Raw genomic sequence first — 23,818 nt, 5'->3', positions numbered from 1 at the left:
GAGAATTACATTACAAATGAAAAAGACTCAATATTAGTCAAATAGTTGCATATTCTGTATTTTGTAAATTTAAAATGAAATAAAAAAAGAGACATAAAAAGAAAAGCCTTAAAAAATTATGGAAAATGTGTGAAAATCTTAGTAAACAATTTCTAAGCTATGATATTATCACCTACTTTTCCAAAGTGTTTTAAGGTATGGCGACCTAACTGTATGAAAGAAAGTAATTTAAGACGTCCTTGAAAATCATATATTTTTTAATTATTCTGACATTTAGCAAATAGAAATAATTTTGATAGTACTAACTGGACTAAGACAAGAAATCTTTAGTCTGAAAAAATGTCAGGCAGTGAGGAGAAAAGGTTAAATGTCATTTTTAGTAGTCTCTGTAAATATCTGTTTTGAACGGTATGCAAGTGCTTCTGGCAGCAGGATAGTAGAAATTCCAGTGCAGAGTCTCGGTGGGAACGTTTTTGGCAGCTTGCTGGAGACAGAACACATGAAGGATCACACAAAGTTGTAAAGTTAAGTCTAAGGAATAAAGAAGCAGCACTTTGATCACAAACATAATTCCAGGAGACACTAGTCATGCATCACCGTCCAGTGAAACCTCAATAAGATTTGTTGACCTTCTTTGTGAATGCCAACAGGCATCTTTCCTTTACATTCCAGCAAACAGAGCTGTTTGCTTGTTTCTTGTCTTCTGTGTGTCTGGACATTGTTGCCTGGATCCAACTGGCCAGCTGCAATATTGCATTATTCATAAAACATAAACAGGCAAAATGGATTCCTCTGGTCCACTCCCCACCAAAGTCAGAAGATTAATGAGTCACTCTTTAGGTTATAATTCAAAGTTCATCCTCACATACATCATATTTTGAAGCACATAGATTATAGGAGAGAGAACATTTATCATATGACAGGGCCATACACAAGCTCTCCTGCGCACACAACACACACAAACACTTCTGGTTCCTAAGCATACGCACACACACCCCCACCATCGTGCACACACGATTTGTTTTAAAAGCAGACCTCACCAGAGTGGACCTCCTCTTTCACATCCACTTATTCTAATTTTAATCACATATCTCTGAAGCATTAAAGTGCCATTTACACAAACTGATGAGCGATAATAGTCTAAGAAACTGGCCATTTCTATACTCTGCCGCCCTCAAAGAGCCAGACAGATGATAATAATCCATCATAATAATCAAACTACCAAACACACACATGCACACACACACACAGTGTTATTCAGGTTCCTGTAACATCTGAACCCAGACTTTGTGTTTGGCTAATTGCAGTGTTATTTAATTTAAAGAGTTAATTATTTAACTTAATTTACTTTGAGATTTTTTTTTTCCTTTTGTGTGTTTATTTTTTTTTTTGTTGTTGTCTCATTAACCCCATTTATATCACTTAGAGTAGGTGAAATCACATTTATGCCATACAGCACGAGCTGCAGTTTATAACATCCACTAAAACCGTTTATATATTAAAACTAGAGATAACAAATTAATTTAATTAATAATTCTATATATTTAATAGATGGTGATTTTTTTTTTTAAAGAATGATGCTTCCTTTTGCCATAAAGAAAAACATCATTCTTAAATCATTGGGGATTTTATTATTTAAAAAGCCCGATGCAGTAATTAAGCAATATCAATATTAATCATATGCCATAAAACATATGATTTCTTAGTATCGGTAATTTAGTATGAACTTTGTGATTTTAGTATGTTTCAATTAGTCAAATCCCTAAATCTAGAACATTTTTTTTTTCTTCTGAAGTTTTTTTTATTTTCTGAGAGGTTTACCTTTATATGTTAATGTTCATCTATAGTTTCCTGCTGTAGAAAATATTAGCATCTAAAACAACATAGCAGATTACATTAAAAAAGAGCAAATCTGGTTAATAAAATTCATCCAGCTGATTATCATTGTCATGCATTTGACAGAGACTTCATACATTCGGTCCAACTGAATGTTTAAAAGAGCTTGTGCTTTTATTGAAATTATTGGAACATTCAAGTTTGCAGCAGTTCAACAATGTGCATTTGGCTCAGATGTGTTATGTACACTCTTTGCTTGAATTGGATGAATTTATCTTAATTTTTTTTGACACATAATCCCAGCGTTTCAAATTATTCTCCAAAATTGTAACATTCCTGACCATTCCGGAAACACATTGAGCTCGCCTTATCCAACCCAAAACCATTTTTGATTTTAGTTTGCGATTGTTGTCCTGTTGAAACATCCAGTTGAACATTTTTATAGGTTGTCAGTTTGCAGACCAAAATCTTTGTCATTTTATGAATATTTTTTGTTAAAGAACATTACAAAGTTGTACATAGCTGTGAAGTAGAAGGATTTGGTGAACTGCTTTCAAAACACTTTCAAAATATCAATCTGGAAAGTGTGCCAGGCATCTTCATTCAGCTCTCACTTTGCACTGATATCACTAAATAGTCCAGTTCAGCTAATTGCCTTCAGATGTGAAGGGTTTGTATTTTGTCAGCATGGACAAAAGCTGGTCAGAGTTAACCTGGATGGAGCTAGATGCAAAACAGTCCTGGAGGAAAACATGTTGAATGCTGCAGCAGACATGAAACTAGGTCTGAATTCACCTGTCAACTGGTAATGACTCAAAACAGAGCCACAAGAAAATGCTTTAGATCCTATTTGGGTTCTGCAATGGCCCAGTCAAAATTCAGACCTAATTCCAACTGAGAATCTACAACTCACAGCTTGTTTATCATTAGAAAAACCATGTGGCTCAACTTGCTATAAGGCAAGTTGGTTAGGAAAAATCCACAAGGAAATATTTTGTTCATAAAGTACTGGATATTATAATGTCATACCAAGAAAACACCCATTTAAGTGCATTATTAAAAAAGATATTTATGCCCAATAATGCTTTTTGCTACAATCAATATTTACTATAACTCTTAGAAGAATTTGAACTAATATGAGTTACAACGACATTTAATTTCCCTTTGGGATCAATAAAGTATTTTTTCATTTCAATTTGAATTTGAACTAACTTTGGACCCAAACAGTAGTTTGTTGGCACCTTCGTATAACTACAACGTCATCTAACAAAAGCAACAAAATGTCTGAATGTATTTGACCCTATTTAGATTATTGAAATTAAATTTGTAGGAAAGTTGACTCAGATGTACCAGTGTGGAGGGGAACAGACTGTCCAGACATCCTTGAACGCAGCAGTGGAGGAAAACGTGGAAAGCTGCAGCTTTTCAGCAGAAATTTGGACATTGACATTCATATTTATGAACATGCATAAAGTTGACACAAAGAAGGAATTTCAACCATACTTGCAATACTTCATCTCTGAATACTAGCACGTTCATTGGATTAGCTACTGGTCACAAATGAAACACAGGCTTCATCAAGTTTTCTAGCAACTTCTACTGACAGCCGATAACCTCTCAAACATCCCGGCAAACATTAACCCTGCCTCTTCAAATGACACGCTGCATTATGTTCTAATCTTGGCTCAAAAACCTAATAGGAAAGGCTAATTTGAGCAGTGATGGAGCTGAGACTACAGCTGAAGCTCCAGAATAGATGCAGATATGGTATCATAATCACAAAGCGGCCCGACGGCACACATTTAGAAACAAATTGGTCTCTTCACAAGTCCAATCACACTTTCGGAGCGCCGATGCCAGCAGATTGAATTCTCACTAAATTGGCATGGCAATGTCACAGATGCCACTTCAAATGAGGTTTGAACATATATTCATTCTGTAGCTCATTGGCTTATGTTAATCCTCTCTATTTGCCACTTGTCAGCGGCAAGTGTCATTTAGCACTGCCATCATCTCAGTCTCTCATTGACTCGCACAAGACGAGTCAGTCTTTCAATCAAGAGAAAGAGGACTCGGATCGGCTTAAAGTTTTCGGGCTGCTGATTAGATAATAAATTATGCCAGAAATGCTTCCAATTTGGAACAATTTGAAGACTTTGTGAAATGATTTAGAGGTTTAGAAAAGGACTGTACTGGGTAGGTCCACCCAGAACTGAGTAGAGACCAAATACATTTTAAGGAAAATGGATACCAGAAAGCTTGCTGTTTTTATTTTATTCCATATTTGTTTATTTAAGCAAGATTTTGCCTCCTGGAGTTGGGATGAGAGCAAATGCACTCTTTACTTTAAACCTTTCCTGCTCATTGATGTAATGTAGCTACAGTTATTACCAGATATTTACACACAAAATGTGTCTTACTTTAAACCAGACTTAAATGTACCTGATATAAATCAGTTGGGATTAACAAAATTGTTGTTTTTTGTTTGTTTGTTTTTTTTAGTTGTCACCTTTATCAAACATTGATCTTTACATCTGTTACTTTAGTGTATGGTAATCTTGTTGGAATTGGGTTAAATATTTTTCATCTCAGTCCACAAGCTCTTTACAATATTTTTGGGAAACTTTGACTTCATCAAAGCCTGATTGAAATTGTTCAACTGATTCAGGTTTATGGATCACTCTACTCACACATACCCTTTAAGCTTTGTTCACAAATTTGTCGATGCAGCTGAGATCAGGACTTTGTCATGGCCACTTAGTAACCAACTTGGGAGTATGTTATAGGTAAATGTAGATCGGCAGACCCCCTTTAAAGGTGCAGTATGTAACGTCTGTAAATAATGTTTTTTACTACTGTCACTGTGTCTTGACAGTATAATATGAGACAGATAATCTGTGAAAAGATGGACCTCCTCTCTGAGCTACCATTGCTTTGGTTGGGAAATGGACCTTTCCCAACCAAAAGTAACCAATCAGAGCCAGGAGGAAGGTCTTAACGCTGTCACTCAACATCATTTATTCACTGCTAAATGTGCCTATGGCTGACTAAATAACCTTTTATAGAAAAAACATTTATCCGCTATCATCGGTGAGCATGCTAACTAGCCGGAGCATTCACAACAGGATCTGCTTGACTAGGAGAAGCCGTAGTGGTTCCCCCTAACAAAGAGCCATCGGGAAGGTGGAGGGGAATGAGCGGCGCCACACAAGATTGTGACTGACAACACTAAGACCTGCCTCTGGACTCTGATTGGTTGCTTCTAGTTGGCACTGGGAGCAATGGGAGAAAGCAGAGGAGCTTGATTTTTTTTTTTTACACAGATTATTGATCTTGTACCATACTGTCAGGACATAGTGATAGCTTCAACAAATATGTAAAAGAAAAACAATCTATAAAAGTTGCATCCTTCAGCTTTAACTTCCTGTCTGATGTCTGGGGATGCTACGTCAATATTTCCACCTGATGTTCTTTCCTCATGATGCCATCTACTTTATGAAGTTTACTGGTCCCTCCTGTGACAAGATGTCTCTGCCAACTCCCATATTTCATCGTTGGGATGGTGTTCTCAGGCATGCCAGCTTCCCCCTTCTTCCTCCAAATGTAATGAAGGTTGCTATGGGCAAACACTTCAGTTTTAGTTTCATCAGACAACAAGATGCGTCTCCAAGAATAAAGGTAACAGTGCATTTTCAAACTGTGATTTGGCATTTAATGTTGATTTTTGAGTAATGGCTTCTTCATCACTGATTTCCCTTTCAGTACGTGTCAATACAGGACTCATCTTACTGTGGATACTGACATTATCTTACCAGTTTCTGTCAGTATTTTCACAAGATCTTTAGTTGTTTTTTTTTGGGACCTGATATGCACTTCCCCCACGGACTCATGCTCGCATCAGAGCCCATCTCCTTCCAGTTTGATGGCTGCACATACTGATACTGTTCAAACTGGCATGTAATTGTCCGGACAGATGAATATGGCACCTTCAGGCATCTGGACATTGTATCTAAGAATGAAGCAGAATTATGGAGGTTCACAGTTCACTCCCATCTTGGCGTTTTTTGTTTGTTTTTTTCCCCCATGATGTCACACAAGTGTGTTTATGAAGTGCTAAGAAAAAATTCTAGCTTTTCCAAACTATGTCTGCTGACGCCGAAGAAAGTTGACATCATTATTATAATTATGCCTCTTGTTAATGTTTACGTCTCTGAAATGCAAATTAAAATATTTTTCATTTACTCTAGATCCAATGTTAGTGTAAAAGCTAAAATAGTGAGAATAATCATTTCACGTAAAATAATTGAAAAACGAAAACACAAACATCTGCTGATGGATTATAAAGTGACTGAAAGCTGTCAGAGCTCAATTTTGTGTTTTATTTTATTTTTCTATTATCTTACCAGTTATGAAATTATTTTACTTACACTTACTTGCACCTTCTGTTTATCTCTATTATGATGCGTTGCTCAGTTTAGTCTGATTTTAAAGAAATCCAACTTTAAACAAAAATCTCACATAGAAAAGTAAAAAAAAAAGAGTTACATTATTTTAAAAACCTCTATAATCAACATCTCCTCTGCCTCACATCTCTGTTAATCTTCCCAGTTACATAAGCAGGTGTTGTATTGGGTACTCAAGTTCAGATAAAAATACCTGAACTGAACAGTGCCTGCACATGGACAAATTCTGCTGGCTTCAACATACCCTATGTCCAAAACATCTTGTTCTTTATTCTATTTTATATACTTAAAGGGCACTTATAATAAGAGTAGTAGCATTTTCTGTGCGTCATCATATATATTTTAAATGTTTAAGTAAATGTCAACCCAAAAAAACTTTGACTTTTTGATCCTTTTTCCTCATGCAGTTTTCATCTGGGGGGTAAAATTATCTCTCCTTGTATTTCTTTCAAACTTTAGCAGCCAAATCAACCTGCATTTAATGTGCCCTGAAAAACAACATGATCAGAAGTTGAAGCATTTATTTAACCATATGAATTTACATGGCACACTTAAAAAAAAAAACAGGGCTATTGTTTCATATCCCGCGGACAAAAATTGACTAATTACGCTGCTGTGTTAAATGTGTTATCCTGGGAAGAGAGAGGCTGGTGGTGATACTTTTTACTTGGCTATTTTTTCACACAATAGCCGCAGATCTTATTTGTTCATTAATGTCTATCCTGTTTCATACGGGTCTTGAATGATCTACAAATTGCCAACTTTAAAAATAAAAATCATTTGTAATTTTTAGCAGCTGCAGCTGAAGGAGCTCATTGTAGTAAATCTGAAAAACCTTAAAGCCAAAAGGAATTGATTTTGTTTCCCATTGAGCCAATCAGGAACTTTGAAGAACAGCTAAGAGAAACTCACGGACTACAATAAAGATTACTCACCCTAGATATGAAGGTGTCTCTTCTCAAAATCCAGAGGAACACAATCCTTTCTCTAATTAATTAAAGCTTAAATGTCTTAAACAGTTACTGTCCTATAGGTATAAAACATGGTTGCTTACCATGTCATTTAGTTCCCAGGGATTGAAAACATTGATATTTTGTGAAGCACACTAATTCGTGATGTTTTGTTCCTTTACCTGAACTATAACGGTACCCAAAAGAATCCTAAAGACTGTCTTCAATACCATCGGCAGGTTAGTTTAACATATTCTGTTGGAAAATGCTCAGATAGAGAAAAGAGTGTTCTAAATTTTGTACATTTTTGCATTGCAGCACAGCTAGTGACTGCAGGAAGTCAGAAAAGTAGCAGTTTAAAACTCTTAACGAGGCATCATCTTAAAAGTTGTTGGAGTGACCATGATCTATTTACTGATTTTCTCCTCATATCAACTACTTAGAACAATTATTGTAGTACTGATTGTGTCAATGCCGGTGTTGCTTTAGGTATTCTTTTTTTTTACTACTGTAAAAAACAGTAGCCACCATAATTCACTTATTTGATACATGGGAAGTACTTGTGACTCATATTAGTTTCCCATTACTCACTGAATGGTTTGTTGTGTGCTTTCGTCCAAGCAGTATCCCCTGTGTATTTAGTTTTACCTTAAAATGTTTAACATTTATTTTAGGGAGTTCTGTCTTCACTGTATTTTTGGCAAGAAGGAGATGAAGGCAACTTTCAATTAGGGTTACAACTCGAAGTTTACAACTTCAGATTTTTTGTTTGCCATAATTGTTGCACTCTAAAACAAACAGCGGTTTTGCTGATGAGCCTCATGCTGAAGTGCTTGAGATCCGGCTGTGGATAACAATTGAGGACTCAAAGCTGTTTCTGCAAACTGTGCTCCCTATGACCTCAGTATATTGATATATTGCTTTCCCTTTGGAGTTTTACAAAAATATATAATGTTTTTACTTTAGATGTCGGATCAAACTTTGAGATACATTTTCTCCCAAGCTCTTTTTCTTCCAGCTATGTAGGAGTTGTTGACGTTGTATGCTTGCTTTGGGATCATAAGCAAGATCTTCTATTCGCAGACAACAAATATTTGTGAAAAGTTTCTAGCATAGTTCGTTTCCTAGGATACTAACACACTTTTTTTACTCACTACGTGTAAATGCATGGTAGTTTGGTAATTATTTCTGACTATTTAAGTAGTTTGAAGTGCCTATAGCTGTATTCTTATCAGCAATTTTTTTTTAAAGTGTAAGTGAATTGTAGAAGGAAAAGGTAAATACCCCATTATGTTTACTTGTAGTTCATTCAGACACATGAATAAGCTATAATATAAACTAGACATTTCTCTACCACAATGCCAGAATCATACAATTTTGAGTTACCAGCATTAGCAGGTTAGGCAGATGGACATCAATATAAAAAAACAAAATATTTAAGGTGAGGATTTTTGCTCACAATTTCTTTATATGATCAAAATTTCCATTTGCAAAGCAAAGTGTGTCTATAATTTGTCTATAAGTTCCAAAAAGAAAGAACCACAAACATCACTTTGCTTTATTATTTTACTTAGAATTGACAGTTTAATTTTTGCATCCCTAGAGAAATGTAATTTTGGATTTCACTGGTAAAATCTGATTTTATTTTTCAGTATAAAAAAACTCCCTGCTTTCTGTTTTTGCCGCTCTGTTCCCTTGAGGATAATTGTGGGTAGGTCATATAATCACACACTGCTCATCAGCTCCCCTTTGATGAACAAATGAGAAGTCCTTCGCCCTTTGAAACATTTTTGTGCGGCACAGTCAGGCAATTAATGATTGTGCGCGTAAATCCAAAGTGTGAATCTGTGAGAAGAGACGAGCAGAGAAGGAAAAGAGTTGGAGAGGAGGGACAAAAGAGGAAGAGTATGTTTCGAGCTCCATAACCTCTGTTCCAGGTGTGTCTGGCCGCATGATTTCCTCGCCGCTCTGCAATCAGCTCCCTTAATGAAATAAGTAATTAACATATTATAATTGTGCTGCACTTTGATTTGACAGGAATCATTTTACATGTCTAATACTATGCTAATTTAATCTGTTTCTCACTTCACAAGCTGACCTTTTGTGATTAAGCTTTGAGGGAGATTTCTGCTTTGTTCATGTTGTGGGTGCGTTTGGGTTTGAATGCAAAAGGAAAGGTTCATTTCAGGATTTAAGTTGGAACACTTGTTGTGTTTTACTGCAGACAAGGATTCAGAATGCAAGGACCAAATCTTGCTTATTGTGTCGCCGTATATTCTCTTGAGTTTTTAAGCAACATACACTGTAACCAGATATTAGAAACGGTGTATAAAAGGACACAGTACATTATTTTTTGTTTGCTTCTTACTGTCTAAAATTAACGCTATTGGATCAGAAATTTGCATGTAAGAAATTTGCATATGGGAGAAAAATACAAGTTCCACTGGGAGATTATTTCACTTACAACATGGGAAACATGTCTTGTTATAAGTGAAATAATCTGACAGTGGAACTTATTAAAAGTTAATATTAAGTAATTATTGACTTAAAGGAAAATCCTATAGCTTCCTGAAAAGCTATTTGCAAGTTTTTGTCTTATTTTAAGAGCACTGAGATATTTAGACTATCCAAAAATACTTGGTAAGATTTTGTCCTTTTGCTGTGTACAAAAATTAAAACAACTGAAAAAGTCACATTTTAATCTCCAAAATACTCCTATGAAATCATCTACAAAATTGAACTGTTTTAATTGTTTGTTTTTTCATGTTTTTTATGTCCAGGGATCTTTACTTGGGATGCTACTTAGTAAGATGGGTGTTTCTATATGATGCAACTCTATAAACTACTGTGGCTTCATTGTTTGGTTTTTTTGATGACACTTTAGTTTATAATGTAGAAACTGTTAAAATAAGTCCAGCTCTATCACTCCAGGAAGAGCAAAGGAACAAGCTGCAGCGTCCGATCAAACTGTCTGTTTCCAGGTTTTCCTGGCAGCCATGCGGCCCCTGGCTCCACAGTCCAGTCCTCCTGGCTGAGAGTCAAAATCGGCAAATCTGGCCTCTGTTTCAAGAAAGCAAGCCGCCTATAGGGATCAACACATAAACAATCATACTTTTTTAGAAAAGATCATGATTTATGATGATCTAATGGGGAGTTTTGCCCTCCAGACAGAAATAAATAACTTTTTACATAATTAGAAAGGGTCAAACAGTCTGAGAGAGACGCAGGAAGTGGAGAGGAAGTAATCGGAGGAGCAGGCTGGCGTTGGGAAGACTGACGGAATATGTGCCAGCCAGTAACAAGACAGCATATTGCCAGGCTTCTTGTTTTGCTGTGTGATGGCTCTGAAGCCTCCGGGGTTCTCTGACAACATTACCATACTCCTCACCCCCCTGTACACAATGCTTGTGTCATCGCTGCCTCGGTGTGGCGCCGCCTGTTTCAGACATGACACTGCTGCTGTTTTAGAGTGTCACTTGTGGTTTCAGGCATGAGCTTATTAGTTCAATCAGACTCAGCGTGGATGCTTAGTGAGTGCCAACTTAAAATCAAGTGTGGGCTCGCTTTGTTTGAAAGCCAACTTTGCCAAATCTCCGTGTGAGTCTGTTAAGTGTAAAATTTGATTTCTTTCAGGGAGGAGTGTAGGCGTGCATGGGTGTGTGTGTGGTTTGATTACTGCTCGAAACTCTTCTCTGCTGAACTGGATGTAGCTTCGCTCTCACACCTTGCCACCGTGAATGCGTTTAGATGCATGTCATATTATTATCAACACAAGCAGCATTTAGAGAGTCATTATCAACCGCTGTTGTCATATAAAGGAAAGGTGATTCATATCAGTGTTGGGTTTTATCTTTATGAGAGTAAATCCTCCTTGTTAAGCCAAGAATTAGACACTTTTCTTTAAAAAACAAAAGTACGACATCTCGATGACAGACTGAACGTTTGGTTGTGTCAGTCCAGAGCTCGTATGTTTGTGCCTAAAGCTTTTGAAGAACCCCAGGAACACGATCTCTGAATGTCTCAGAAGAAGTTTGGAGATTCTAGTCAAAGTCCAAAATTTCTGAGTGTCACTACAGATAGCCTAAATACAAATCTTTTCAAACATGGAAGAAAAACTTTAAACTGAAGAAAAATAAATCTGCGAGATCAAATTGAATTGTTTATTTGTCCAGTTTTTACTTTAATTATGTATTTTAATGCACTTTGATCCAGCTCACATGACTTAAATGTGCCCAATAAATGAACTGAGACTCAAATTGGCATTGTGTGCTGCACAAAGCAGATAGAAGCAGAATGATAATAGAAAACACGCTCATATATTATTTGTTGTTTATTAAAAGCTGCTGCTTCTCTATTTTAGAGTAAGAGTAAAACTGAGAGGGCGGTTTCATTTCCTATAAAGGCAGCCACCATGTTTTAAAAGCTTTCCCTGACCAGAGCAAGTGCTAACCCTGCCCACTGGATCTGATGGGAAGGGCTGACGTATTAATTACAAGACTATTCAGTGCAGCACACAACCATAAAACAAAGGACTCGTTAGATATAATGTGGTTTGTGCTAAAGGAGTCTTTGCTTGAATGGATATTTATCTTACAAACCAATCAATGTTTTAGTCTTTTTGTTTTTTTCCTTTCTACTGAGGTAGTTTTTTGGAAAAGATGGCATTTAAGAACATTTCTTGCTAAACATGAGAACGTTTAGTAAGAACTTGACATCTGTCAGTGCGTTTCATACAATTTGTAGGTCGCTTAGTAGCATCAGCTATAATGACTAACTGGTCTGTGCCCAGCTGCCTTCACCCCAAGCTGTCGTCAAGTTCTGTCGTCAAACTGACTGTGGTCTCCTGTTTGACTTTTGTTAAATTTATCTTCAGATCAGGTGAGCGCTGAAAAACGTCTCCTCCTCAAATTGAAGCCTGAAGTCTTTGGGCACTTGGTCTTGATGATGAGTATTTCCTGAAGAATGAGACGAAATTATATCCAGGAAGCTACAAACTCTCTGGAATACTCCAAGATTGATCCTAAAATCACATATGTTCAATGAAAGTTCTGTCTTTGGATTATAACAAAACAAAACATGGACATTGTGTTCCAGTTGTAATCTTTTCCCTTTTACCTTATACTTTTCAGCTCTTTTTCCCCTCTGTTTATACTTTCCTTCATACAACGGTGGGTCCTTGTTAAGATGATGTCAGGATCAAGACTACATTAAAGGATTGCTCCAGATTTGTAGAGTTCATAGTGCGGTTGACCATGCCTGGTTAAAATATTACATGTTTAAAATAGTTACACCTCATTAGGATTATGTTACACAGGACAAAGATTATTTAAAATATCATTGGGGATTCATAAAAAAGACATTTTCTATGCATAAAAACAAAACAAAAGTATATTTTCAATGCTTTATTGGTATTAGACTCATCAGAGACTGAACTAAGTACTACTCCATATACTGGTCAAACCTCAAATCAAATCTTTCTACACACTTTAGTAAAAGAGAGTAAAACTTGAACCAAAACTAACGACCCAAGTAAACATATATTTAATGCCTATATGTGTTGGAAAAAGTTTCATTTCTGGTCTCATCTAACTATGCGATTACTGATATCCATTTCTTTATCTTAGTCCAAATCAAATCAGTATACTGATTGGAGGCCCTTTAGATTTGAAAAATGACCAAATAATTGTTGTCTTTCCACTAAGTGGGAGTGAATGGAGGAGTAAAGTTATAAGTCTTATATACAAGTACAGCATCTACAATTATTAACACCGTCACACACAGACATTGCCGGTACCACATTTTTTAATTTATTCAGCATATGGGAAAATTGTATTGATCACAATTTAGTGCACATGCAATTCCTTCCATATTAAAACTACTTGTATGTCGATGCAGCATGTATATCTCAAAAACCAGTTGCATAAACACCCTTAATTAATAATCTGCCAAGTTGAGATCCTGAACAGGATGGTCAAAAATCTCTCTTGACTTTTCTTTTTACTTTCCCATGTTAATCAACATTTAAATAATAAAAAAAAAACTGATTATATCAGGTAGTTTTGTTTGTTTTCCCAATATGGAACACGATTACAAAGCCGTGATGGTTCATCTTACTTCATCAATGTGTCAAAAACTCAAATATCCTCACATTCACAAGTCGAATGTGATGGCATCCGCCAGGCAGCATTTTCACAGCCGTGACAATGTGTTAAACATCTGGCATGTGAGTGATCAGAAAAACAAAGAGAGCCTCTGAGACTGCAAGGATGCAAGGAAAATGATACCTTAGAAGTGGGGGAAAAAATAATAATCTGACGGGCTGAAATTGTATTTTTCTAATTTAAGTTACAGGCTAACTGACGATTTGTTTACTTTTGTCAGGATTTTAGTGCAGGTGTTCTTCTTTGTACATGCAAGCAGTTTCATTGTGCTTGAGCCCCGTTTCTGTTTGTGCCTGTGAGGATAAAAGAGCTTAAGGTTTGGCACGGTTTGTTTTTCTACCCAGTCCTCAGTCACGCAGCCGCTCCATGAGGAAAAAGAATAACGCCGGAGAACCATCCTCCTCTGTGGCGCTTCCCTCTCTTCCCTCCCTCTCCCCCTGCAGTGTGTGTGAGTGTTATCCATCTGTCAGTTGTCAGTGCCAGGGAGTGATACAGAGAGCTGTCACTTCTCATCAGCCTGCATTGGAGAGGCCTTTTGCAGCTGCCCTGCCTGACTCCAGGCCAAAGGAAATGTGGACAGGGTGGGGTGAGCTGAGGAGAAAGAGGAAGAAAAAAAAAAGACAGAATCAAAAAGAGTAGAGAGGGAGACAAGGGAGCAATTAAAACAGAGACAATTAAAGAAAGCTGGGGAAAGATTGGAACCAGCAAAGGACACGTAACAGATTGTACATATCATATTACTTTTCCTTGTTTCTGGTACTGTCAGTATGTGCCGCGCAGGGCATTAAGCCACGCTATCGCCCCCTGTTGGTGACCAGCGGGAACTGCAGCAACAGCTGCAGGGGATACTTCTGTAATGTTTCCATCAGTTGGAACTAAGGAGGTTGGAAAGCACCAGAATTGCTCTGCACATTCCTACAAAGACAGCTTGAAAGACGACTGCGAAACATGATATAAAGTTAGCACAAGAAGAGTTGCTGTGCTGCTTTGTGACTCAGAACAGAACGGCTCGCTCCGGGTCAGAGGTCAGTCTCTGCCTCAAGTGGAGGAGTGAATGTGTGTCTTGTTCCTCACTGATGGTCATGATGTGTTTTATTTTAACCTACTTCATGTTGTCAGACAGGTCCAACTTAAGGAATATCTTGATTCTACAGGTCTGGCAGAAATCACATCTGTTCAAAGTGAATGATAAATGTAGTTAATCCCCATTAATTCATGATTTGACAGGTAAGGCCATAGGTTTGACAGTTAGAAATTTGTGTGGGATTATTACTTTTTCAGTGCACTATTTTTATTCAGTATTGATATTGAGTTTTAAAAAATTTCTGTTTTTAATCTGATAAAGTTTGAGAATGAATTGGAGATTCTTAAAAAGGAATCCTATAACAACATCGCACCATTATTTGAAATATTATTGTTTTTATTCAGACTTTAGAAGTCAATGAGAAATAAACGGGAAAATATCCTGAAGAGTTTTATTTGCATGGCTATAAGTTAGTCAGTATGCTGAGTTAAGACATGATTTATAGACTTTTGTAGGTAAATGTCACTTCATATTACACTCCACACAGGCAAAAAAACAAAAACAAAACAATAGTATTAAACACAGATGTTTTCAACTGGGCAAAATCACTATTGGTTAGTGAAAGCTGCATGACTCGGATGTCATTTAAAATGTATCTGCTATACCAATAAAAATTCTTATGTGAACTTAAGTGCATTTTTTGATTTTTGATCATTTTAAATGTTAAACAGAGGAAGTTGCAATGAGAATCTGATGAGAATGGAAATGAGAGCAGCATTATCAGCATCCAGCTTTCTGATAGGTTGAAAGGATTACCAGCTTTTTTTAGACATACTGCAGTAAATGTTTATTCAGAGCTTTTCAAAACTATCCTTGCTTGTTGCTCTTAATTCAAACCTTTAGAGTATTGTATTAATACTTTTTCTGATAGAACACAAAGTAAACCATACCAGGTTTTCTTCCAACATTTCTTTGTTTACTTGTGTCACTGTTCCCTTGAACTCCGATTAGCTTCTTTCTTCATGCTGAAGAATAGCATTCCTGCACCATGATGCTGCCACCACCGTGTTTCACAGTAAAGGGTGATGTGTTCAGAAAGATGTGTGTTAGTTTTCTCCCACAGTTAGTGTTTTGCATACAATTCAGAAAGTTTCACTTTGGTCTCATTTGAGCTTCTCCAAAGTTGCTGTGAACGATGTCAGCTTCAGAGCTGAAGGGAAATGAATACATATGCACATGTAATCTACCAGAATAAATTGAAATTTTATATTGAACATATTAAACCTCAATAATATGTATCAAGAATCCGCAGTTGTGACGAGACAAATTGTGGAAGGGTTAAAACCTTCTTAATATCTGTGCAAAGCAGTGTATTTTGTGATGCAGGTTTGTTTTACAGCGAGAACTTTATCAGTGAATATTTCATCTCCTTTTCCCTCCCAGCCCTTCCAATGAAGCCACCTTCAGGAACATCAACATGACAAGCATGACGAGTCCTGAGCAGCAGCAAAGGATCCGAACGCTGAGCCTCGGGGGCCCTCTCTGTGAGAAACCCTATTTTTTATCTTTCATCTCTCTGTTCAGTCCTTTCAAATAACTCCATAAAATAAAGAAAAAGATCATCTACAGCTGCTGGATCTTTTCATATTGATAGTTTGTTGTTTTTTTTCCCTCCAGCCAAAGATATTGATCTGCTGTTGCTCTGAGAAATGGTTCACAGATTTTTCCACGAGACAAAGAGAAAGATGTGCACAAAATCTCGTAGTTCCAGAGGAAGGAAATTCATAAAGAAGAGTTAGGAGGAGGCAGCTGCTGCTTTCCTGCAAAACCCGAGACGTGCATTGTCATTCTCTGTCCTCTAATTCTTTTTCATTCAAACAGGTATGAGTAATTCGGCAACATGATTGCCACTTTCAGCAACGCCATAATTCAGAATGAGGCCGTTATGCCGCACATTTCAGGGGTAAAAAAAAAAAATTGTTCACGTTGCAGCAAATTGCCGGCTCAGCAGAGTTTATGAATCATTTGGCAACACGACAGGAACAGAATCAGAGCGCTGGAGTTTTACAGCCGCTGTGATGAATACTTCACATCAGTGGGGGAAAAATGTAATCGTATTGTACAACACTTTAAATAGAAAAGCATTTAAAAGCAAAGTTGGGGGTTGAGATGTTATAAACTCCTGTATTTGTGTGTGTTCCACAGTAAAGGGACACGTGTCCCTCCGCCCCCTTTAACTTGTCATTAGGACATGAATGCTGATTGCACAATGCAAAAGCCTTAAAATAATGAGACCATCTGCTTTTAGAATAGCTCCAAAAAAAAAACCTTGGCTTTAACCACACAATGCTGGATGCCAGTGGGCACAAAATCTACTGGGAAAATGAGGGTTTGAATTACAGCACTAAAGAGTCGTCTGCAAGCTGGCAGCAAAACTTAGATGCATTCTGTCTGCTGGTCTTCATGTGAATAAGTATCTCCTATCGCAGATACGTGGGACAAATGTTTAGCCCACAAACGGAAGATAAAATGCATATGCGGCAATGTCGTTGCAGCACAAAAAGGAAATGTTCTGCTGATCGCTTCAACGGTAAAAGAGAAAAATAAAAATGATCTAATTTAATCGCGTTTAAGTTGCAGCCAAATTAACCGCGAGTGATTATGTTCTCAGAGGATAATACCAGAAAATGTTTGCACTTGGACAAGATTTACTAAACGGTGCATATGAGCATGAGATCACCATGCAGAAACTGCAGACCTGCTAAAAGTGCCAAAGCTACCAACTAAACGCCCAGCAAGGCTTAAGGAAATATGTTGCATTTAATAGCCTGTGAAAGGGCTGCTTTATTCAAGAAATAAACTTTTACCTTTTCATAAACTGTAATGGATGATTACAGCTCAGCAACATTTAGATTTAAAGCTATTCCTTTGTAGCTGGAAAGTCTTGTCTCCATAAATACAAAGATTCCGACTGTACCGTCGAAGCTTCAAGGCCTTAATTTCACTTGGATTATTTTTAAGTGAGCTTCTGCTCAGTCATTAAGTCACACCAACTTTATTTGTGTGGCTCATTTCAGCAACAAAGCAGTTTAAAGGGCTGCACATGATAAACACACAACACTGTAACCAGTTGTGAACTAACAACAAACAATACATTTTGTCAAACACTCATTAAAAATAATTATCATCACAAAAATATCAGATATATTAATCAGTGTTCCAGTTACTATTAATCAAAGACAGCTACAAAAAGGTAGATTTTTAGTAAAGATTTAAAGGAACTCATTGTTTTCTGGAAGTTTGTTCCAGATTTGTGGCGCACAGAAGCTGGATGCTGCTTCTCCATGTTTGGTTCTGGTTCTGTGGATGCAGTGCAGAACCAGAAGACCTGAGGGGTCTGGAAGGTTGATACATCACCAGCATGCTGCTGCTCACTTTCTCACTAAAACTAGTGTCTATAAAAAGTATGTACTTTTGTCCTTTGTACAGACGAGAAGCATTCTTCCCTCTCAGAAACACTTTCAGCTAATCTATAGCTGATAAATATTAGTTGCTTTTTCCGTCTGTTGTGTAGGAAGATTTCTAGTCTGAAAGTCTGGAGTACCACATTCTGTGTCTTAAGATTCCTCTGATCTCAGTGTGTGGATGTGTGTGCGTGTTTGTCTGACATTAGCAGGATAAATAAAAATCAAATGCTGCTTTGAGAGGAGAAAAACATTGCACACCTTTAAGAAAGCTTTCTTCAAAGCCCCTCAACCAAAGCCAGAATTTCCTTCTTGAAGCATCGGTGAAATCAAAAACAACCAGCATCACATTTATGCTCCTGTTTAGTTACAAAGATGTGTGAGGTTTTTTTTTTTTGTTTTTTTTTTCTGGAAAAATTCTTGCTGCTGTCGGAGAGCAAACGCATTATCATAAAAAGTTTCAAACTACAAACGCAAAGTTAAAATCGCTCAGCTTTTCTTTTCCCTTTTGTTTCAAGTGTTTCAGAGACTGCTTTTGTTGTGTTGATTTCTCTTAAAAGGGTTGCAAATTGTGACAAATTAGTGTTCTCTTAATTTCCGATTGACGTCAAGTGTTATCTTTGATAATTAAAATCCTACAATAAAAACCTGAGTCCTGATCAGCTAAATGGATTGAACCGTGGTTTAAAAAGGCAGGCACAAATCAGGAATTTAAAGATGCTCTTTACGGCTACATTAGAAATATTTTCTCAGTAAGTCTTGTTGGAGGAGGAGCTTCTTAGTCTGTTTCCAAAGCAGCTTCCGCTGCACAGGAGAGAAACAGACATGCAGGGAGAACCAGGAGGAGCTTTTGGCCTACATAGACGCCCTTGTGGGAAAGGCTGAGAGTCTTTGATTCTTTTTGAGCAGGCATTTTGTCATGTTTTATATCATTCAACTAATAAAACATAAGTCCTTGACTAAAGACTTGGACTCCCTCTGGACTTTGTGCTGTATGGACATCTTTGATTATTCTTAGACTTGCTCCCTCCTCTCACTTCTGCAAATATCTAATGCAAAGTTTACTGCCTAAACATATTCATTTGTTGTATATTAGACAGGTTTTAGGCTTGATGCTTATGAGAAGATTGTTTTGAATCTATTTGTGAGCGAGTTGGTGTCATTGCTCCTTTTGGAGCTCTGCTGTGAAATCTGTCAGCTCAAAACCAAGTCCTTGAATTTCTGGGCCCAAAAATAATTTGTAAATATTAAATTATGAAGCTGGAGAAAATTCTGATTAATCAATTATTTGATATGACACATTAAGTGACTAAGTTACATAGTGACACTGAGATATAAAGTTAAGTGGAATCAGCAAATTCTAGGTAAGACAAGTTGTGGTCCCCATGACCTGAGTTGGGCGGAGCTTATTTATATTGAATGAGAGAGACCCCAGATTGGATCCTTGAGGAACCCCACATGTGATTTTTGTTTGCTACAATTATCTTGAATTCCCAAATGACCAAGACATTTTGCAGAGTACTAAACAATCCCTTTTCGCTTCTTTAAAATGTTGTGGTTTATCTGGTAGTTAGGATTTTATTTAATAGTTTATAAATCTGTTTTGTTCTAGCCTCACACCCTTTATTTTGCTTTAAATTTAATGTAAATTTGGTGCGTCATGGTGGCTTTCCTCCATCCGGTCCAGCAACGATTCTCCTACCTGTACACACATATGCTCTCTAGTTTCTGTGCTGTTTGCAGCTGTTTATTATTATAAAATGTTTGATTTTCCTGTAAGTGATTTACCTTAAAATGAAGACAGACTTATACAGAGGGCAAAGCGTATTATAGTGCGGTAAAAGGTGAATTTCCAAGCCTGAAATCCAACGGTTTCGCCCCCGGCTGTTTTCTCTGCCTCAGAGACATTTTAAACTGCGAGATGTGAGGGGGTTGGGAATTTCATTGTTAAGTGGGCTTGGATACAGCTAAGAGCCGAGAGCTGGTGTTTAACAGGACTATTAACAGAGAGATGGGAGATCAATACAGCAAGGTAGAGAGGAGGCCCCGTCTCTGTCACCGTGATGTGTTATTAGTGCCTGACAGAAGAGCGATCTGGCTTCCTTCCAGTTCCCCGGCTTTGTCACGTACTTTGCTCCACAGCAATTATACCAGAAGCCCCTCTTTCCTCTTTAAGCTCCAGATTTAAAGGCTGTAAATAACCATTTCATAAATTACAACATACATTAACAAGTGTTGGAGCATGATGGGCTCCCCTAGCATAACAAATAACACCTTTACCTCAGAGATCTATGCTCTGGCTTTCAAACAACTGCAGTATACAGCTATGATGCCTCCAAGGACCTGTATAATGCAGATAGTCTCTCTCCTACGTTCATACTCACAGCCAGGATTTTAATGTCTTTCCCCACCTTTAGGAACCAAATGTTGTTACAACATATCCCGAGGTACCAAGAGGCTTTACATGAGTCCTGTTTCTGATGAATACAGCAGGCATCCCAGGAAGCTCAGCTATATTCTCATTTCTGAGCTCAAGCAGGAACAGCACAAACCTGCTGCTCTGTTTGACTTGTTAAAAGGTGTAACCGCTGGCAGGAATTGATTTTAGCCTATGTCAGTGCACAGGATTACCTCTAAGTGTTATATTTTTAGAAATCCCTGCAGGATGTCAAGTGAGGTCAAAGAATACTAGCAGGAGGTCACTGTGTGTTCAGATTAAATCCTTCAAGTAACCCAGTAAAATTATTTAAATAAAACAGAAAAATCTTGAATTTATGCTGAAAACACACTCTCCTTGAGCTTTACATAACAATAACATAACTTAACATTTTTGTGCTATTTTGTATGTTTGCAGAGCCTGAACAACATAATGCAACTTTAATGTTTTGCAGAGTCCTTAATACAAACCATCACAGTTAACAAATATAATTCCTTTCCTAACCAACCGACATCACTTCCACAAGTGCAAAAACTTATCTGATCTTAGTTGCAGATCCCCCTTGAGCTTGTCTACATTTTGTCGTGCTATAAGCAAAAACTGTAATGTATCTTATTGGGATTTCATGCGATAGGTCATCACGAAGCTTGTCATACATTGTTCAGGTCACCTTACTCTAAAAATCACTGCAACTATTTTCCTTCAGATATCACTTAATTAGTGAAACTATTTGTAATTAAATCTCTGCACAAGTACAGCTGTTCTGTGAAAAGCTTAGAAAACAGAACCGAACAAACGGCATGATGAACAACAGAGGAGTCGGATCAGGGATAAAGTTCTAGCAGAATTCAGTTTATGTGAGAATGGAAAGGGCGTGGCTCAGTGGTAGTCCAACCAAAACATGACCAGCCACCTGCATGAGCAAGGAGAGGATTATTCTGAAACATGCACAATCAGAGAAGCATCCAAACAGACCAAACAAATTCTGGGACGGCAGCAGGGAAAGTCTGTTAACATGACAACTATTAGCCTTGCACGCCAAAGATCTATACTTTATGGAAGAGTAAAGTTGCAGTTTGTCATAAACTATGTAGGAAACACAGCAAGCATGTAGAAGAAGATGTTTGATGATGGATGGAGCTCCATGAAAAGGGGATCCTGGAAGAAAAACAGTAAGAGGGTGTGAAATACTTGAGGGCAACAACATGGCCCAGTCAACGTCCAGACCTAAGTCCAATGAATTTGTATTTGCAAAGAACACTGGGAATAAATTTTGCTCTAGATGTGCAAAGGCAGCGGAGAAAACCCCCAAAATCATTCTGGTTGATGGTCTACTGCACAAAAACACACATTCGAGTTAACAGTTGTAACATTATAACTTGTGAAAAGTTCAAGGACTTTGAATACTAATTAAAATAATCAAAATGCAACAAGAGGATGAGTCATAAGGGAGGACCAGGAAGGAATTAACTCAGCATTGTGTTTGAGTTAATAATCTCATCAATAATCTTATTATTGTCGCATCAATAAAGTAAAAATTGATTTGATGGTCACCATTTTGCATTTAATTACATATGCTAAAGGTGCCCTCCTGCCTCTTATCTCATGTGCAAACTAACCCAATTAAGAGAGTTGAACATGACAAAGGCTGGAAGAGTAGAAAACCTTAGTAAAAGAAAAATCAGATGCACTTCTGGCTAAAGGTTTTATGAAAAAATACATACACTGTTTGTTTCTGATTCTTTCGGTTGCCAATGCTCGGCGTAAAAGCTACAGAAAGGATGAAACGGAATGGATTTTCTGCTGGTTTCCCAGACTGGATCCTATTGACTTTTCCCAACATATAAGTTATGGATGTAAGAGGCCCGGGATGATTGTGCCAGTTTCATGTGTCTGTATTTTTAATGCTCCAGCTCAGACTGCAGCATTGTTTGTTTGGCACATTCCCTAGCACAACTTTAACCTTTTAGGAGCATTGTACAACTAAATATTTGATATTATTATTATTATTATTATTTTTTTAAAGAAAAGTCAAAGTAATTCCTCCTCTTTCCCTCGTGCCTGGAACAGAGTGCAGCTCCGGTATGAGTTTGTCCTCCAGATGTCTCTGTGAACTCCAGATGCTCTCTGACGCTTTTTCTCCCACAATCATCCCTCTTCATTCCCACTAACAATTAGATAATGAAATATTGATTTTTAGTTAGATTCATATTGATGCTATTAGCTTTGCATTGATAAATTACTGATGCTGGAGGCCAGAGCAGGAAGACATTACTGTGTGTTAATCTGATGGATATACCTGCTTCTTCCTGCTTGGCTCTGATCGTGCTGCCACAGCAGCGGGTTGTTGCTGCATATAAATGTCTTTCATAACAATATCTCCACTAAGCCTAACCTTGGTCAAGCTTTGTTTGATTCAACGTTTTCTTTTACGAATTTACAAATCGAACTATTAAAGGAGAAGCAGCCGTTGCTGAATGCTTTATTCTACTAAAAATCTTGAGGGATTTATATTGTGTTCCTGACATTTTGTAAATTAGTTGTTGCTTTTCTATTTTGATGTATTTATTTTTTTTGCAGACTTTTGTCTGCATTAACTGATAAAATAATGACACAAATAATTCTTATAAAATCCATATATTTGTATTTTACATATTTGTGTGTAAATGTAAAAAGTATTTTACATTTAGTAATGTAAAAAACTTAACAGTGCACATGGTTATAAAGTGTAAGAAAATTGTGCATATTTTTCAAGTTACTTTATAAAGATCTGCAATGCAATGGTATTATTATACTTCTAAATAGTATCCAGAGCAACCACATGTTAGTAAATAAATCTCGGTATAAATCCAGCTGTCCTCTGAAAATATCAGGCATTTGTGAGAGAAAATTACTGAGCAAACAGCATCATGAAGATGAATGAACACAGCAGACAGACATCTAAAACTATAAATTGTATGGCACAACTGCAAAACGTCTGAGACAGAACAAGACAGGAAGAGTTAGAGAAGAAGCCAAGGGACTCTTGGCTCTTTGGAAGAGCTGTAGAGATTCACAAGTCAACTGGAATAAGAATTAGTGTATCGCCTCCACAAATCTGGCCTTTTGATTTAGAGCAGCTAGAAAGCAATTGAGAGAATGACACTTGAACTCCCCTTTTTTGCTTACCATAAGCCATAGACAATATGGCGAACTTGCACATGAAATAAAGTTGAAATATTTTCTTTATTTCGACTCTTTTTCATGTGCAATTCACCACCGATTTACAGAAATAGTCTCTTCACTGTAAAAATGTTCATATCCTGCTGATGTTAGTATTTTATGTTTCATAAATGTGTTTTTAATTGCTCTAACCGTCAGGGTGTTAAAAATAGGATTTTCAGTTGCATGGTGTGGTCGGTGAAATCTACTTCCTGTTGACCACCTGCCTGAGGAGACCCTGAATGTTTTTATCCTGCTGTGTTCTTGCTGGAGCTTCAGTGA

At 37.2% G+C, this 23,818-nt stretch overlaps 1 long non-coding RNA gene across 1 annotated transcript in view; it reads left to right on the top strand.

Annotated features, from left to right (window-relative positions):
* LOC114156455 (uncharacterized) overlaps window positions 1-15,969 on the top strand; it is a 36,440-nt gene extending 20,471 nt beyond the window's left edge. The window contains exon 3 of the long non-coding RNA XR_003597943.1: window positions 15,878-15,969. This is a non-coding gene — a long non-coding RNA (uncharacterized LOC114156455). The remainder of the gene's footprint in view (window positions 1-15,877) is intronic.
* Window positions 15,970-23,818: the final 7,849 nt, after the last annotated feature.

Source organism: Xiphophorus couchianus, chromosome 13 (genome assembly GCF_001444195.1).
Source record: "Xiphophorus couchianus chromosome 13, X_couchianus-1.0, whole genome shotgun sequence".
NCBI classification, from domain to species: Eukaryota; Metazoa; Chordata; class Actinopteri; order Cyprinodontiformes; family Poeciliidae; genus Xiphophorus; species Xiphophorus couchianus.
The sequence above is the reverse complement of the archived record's forward strand: the minus strand, read 5'-3'. Positions and strand labels throughout refer to the sequence as shown.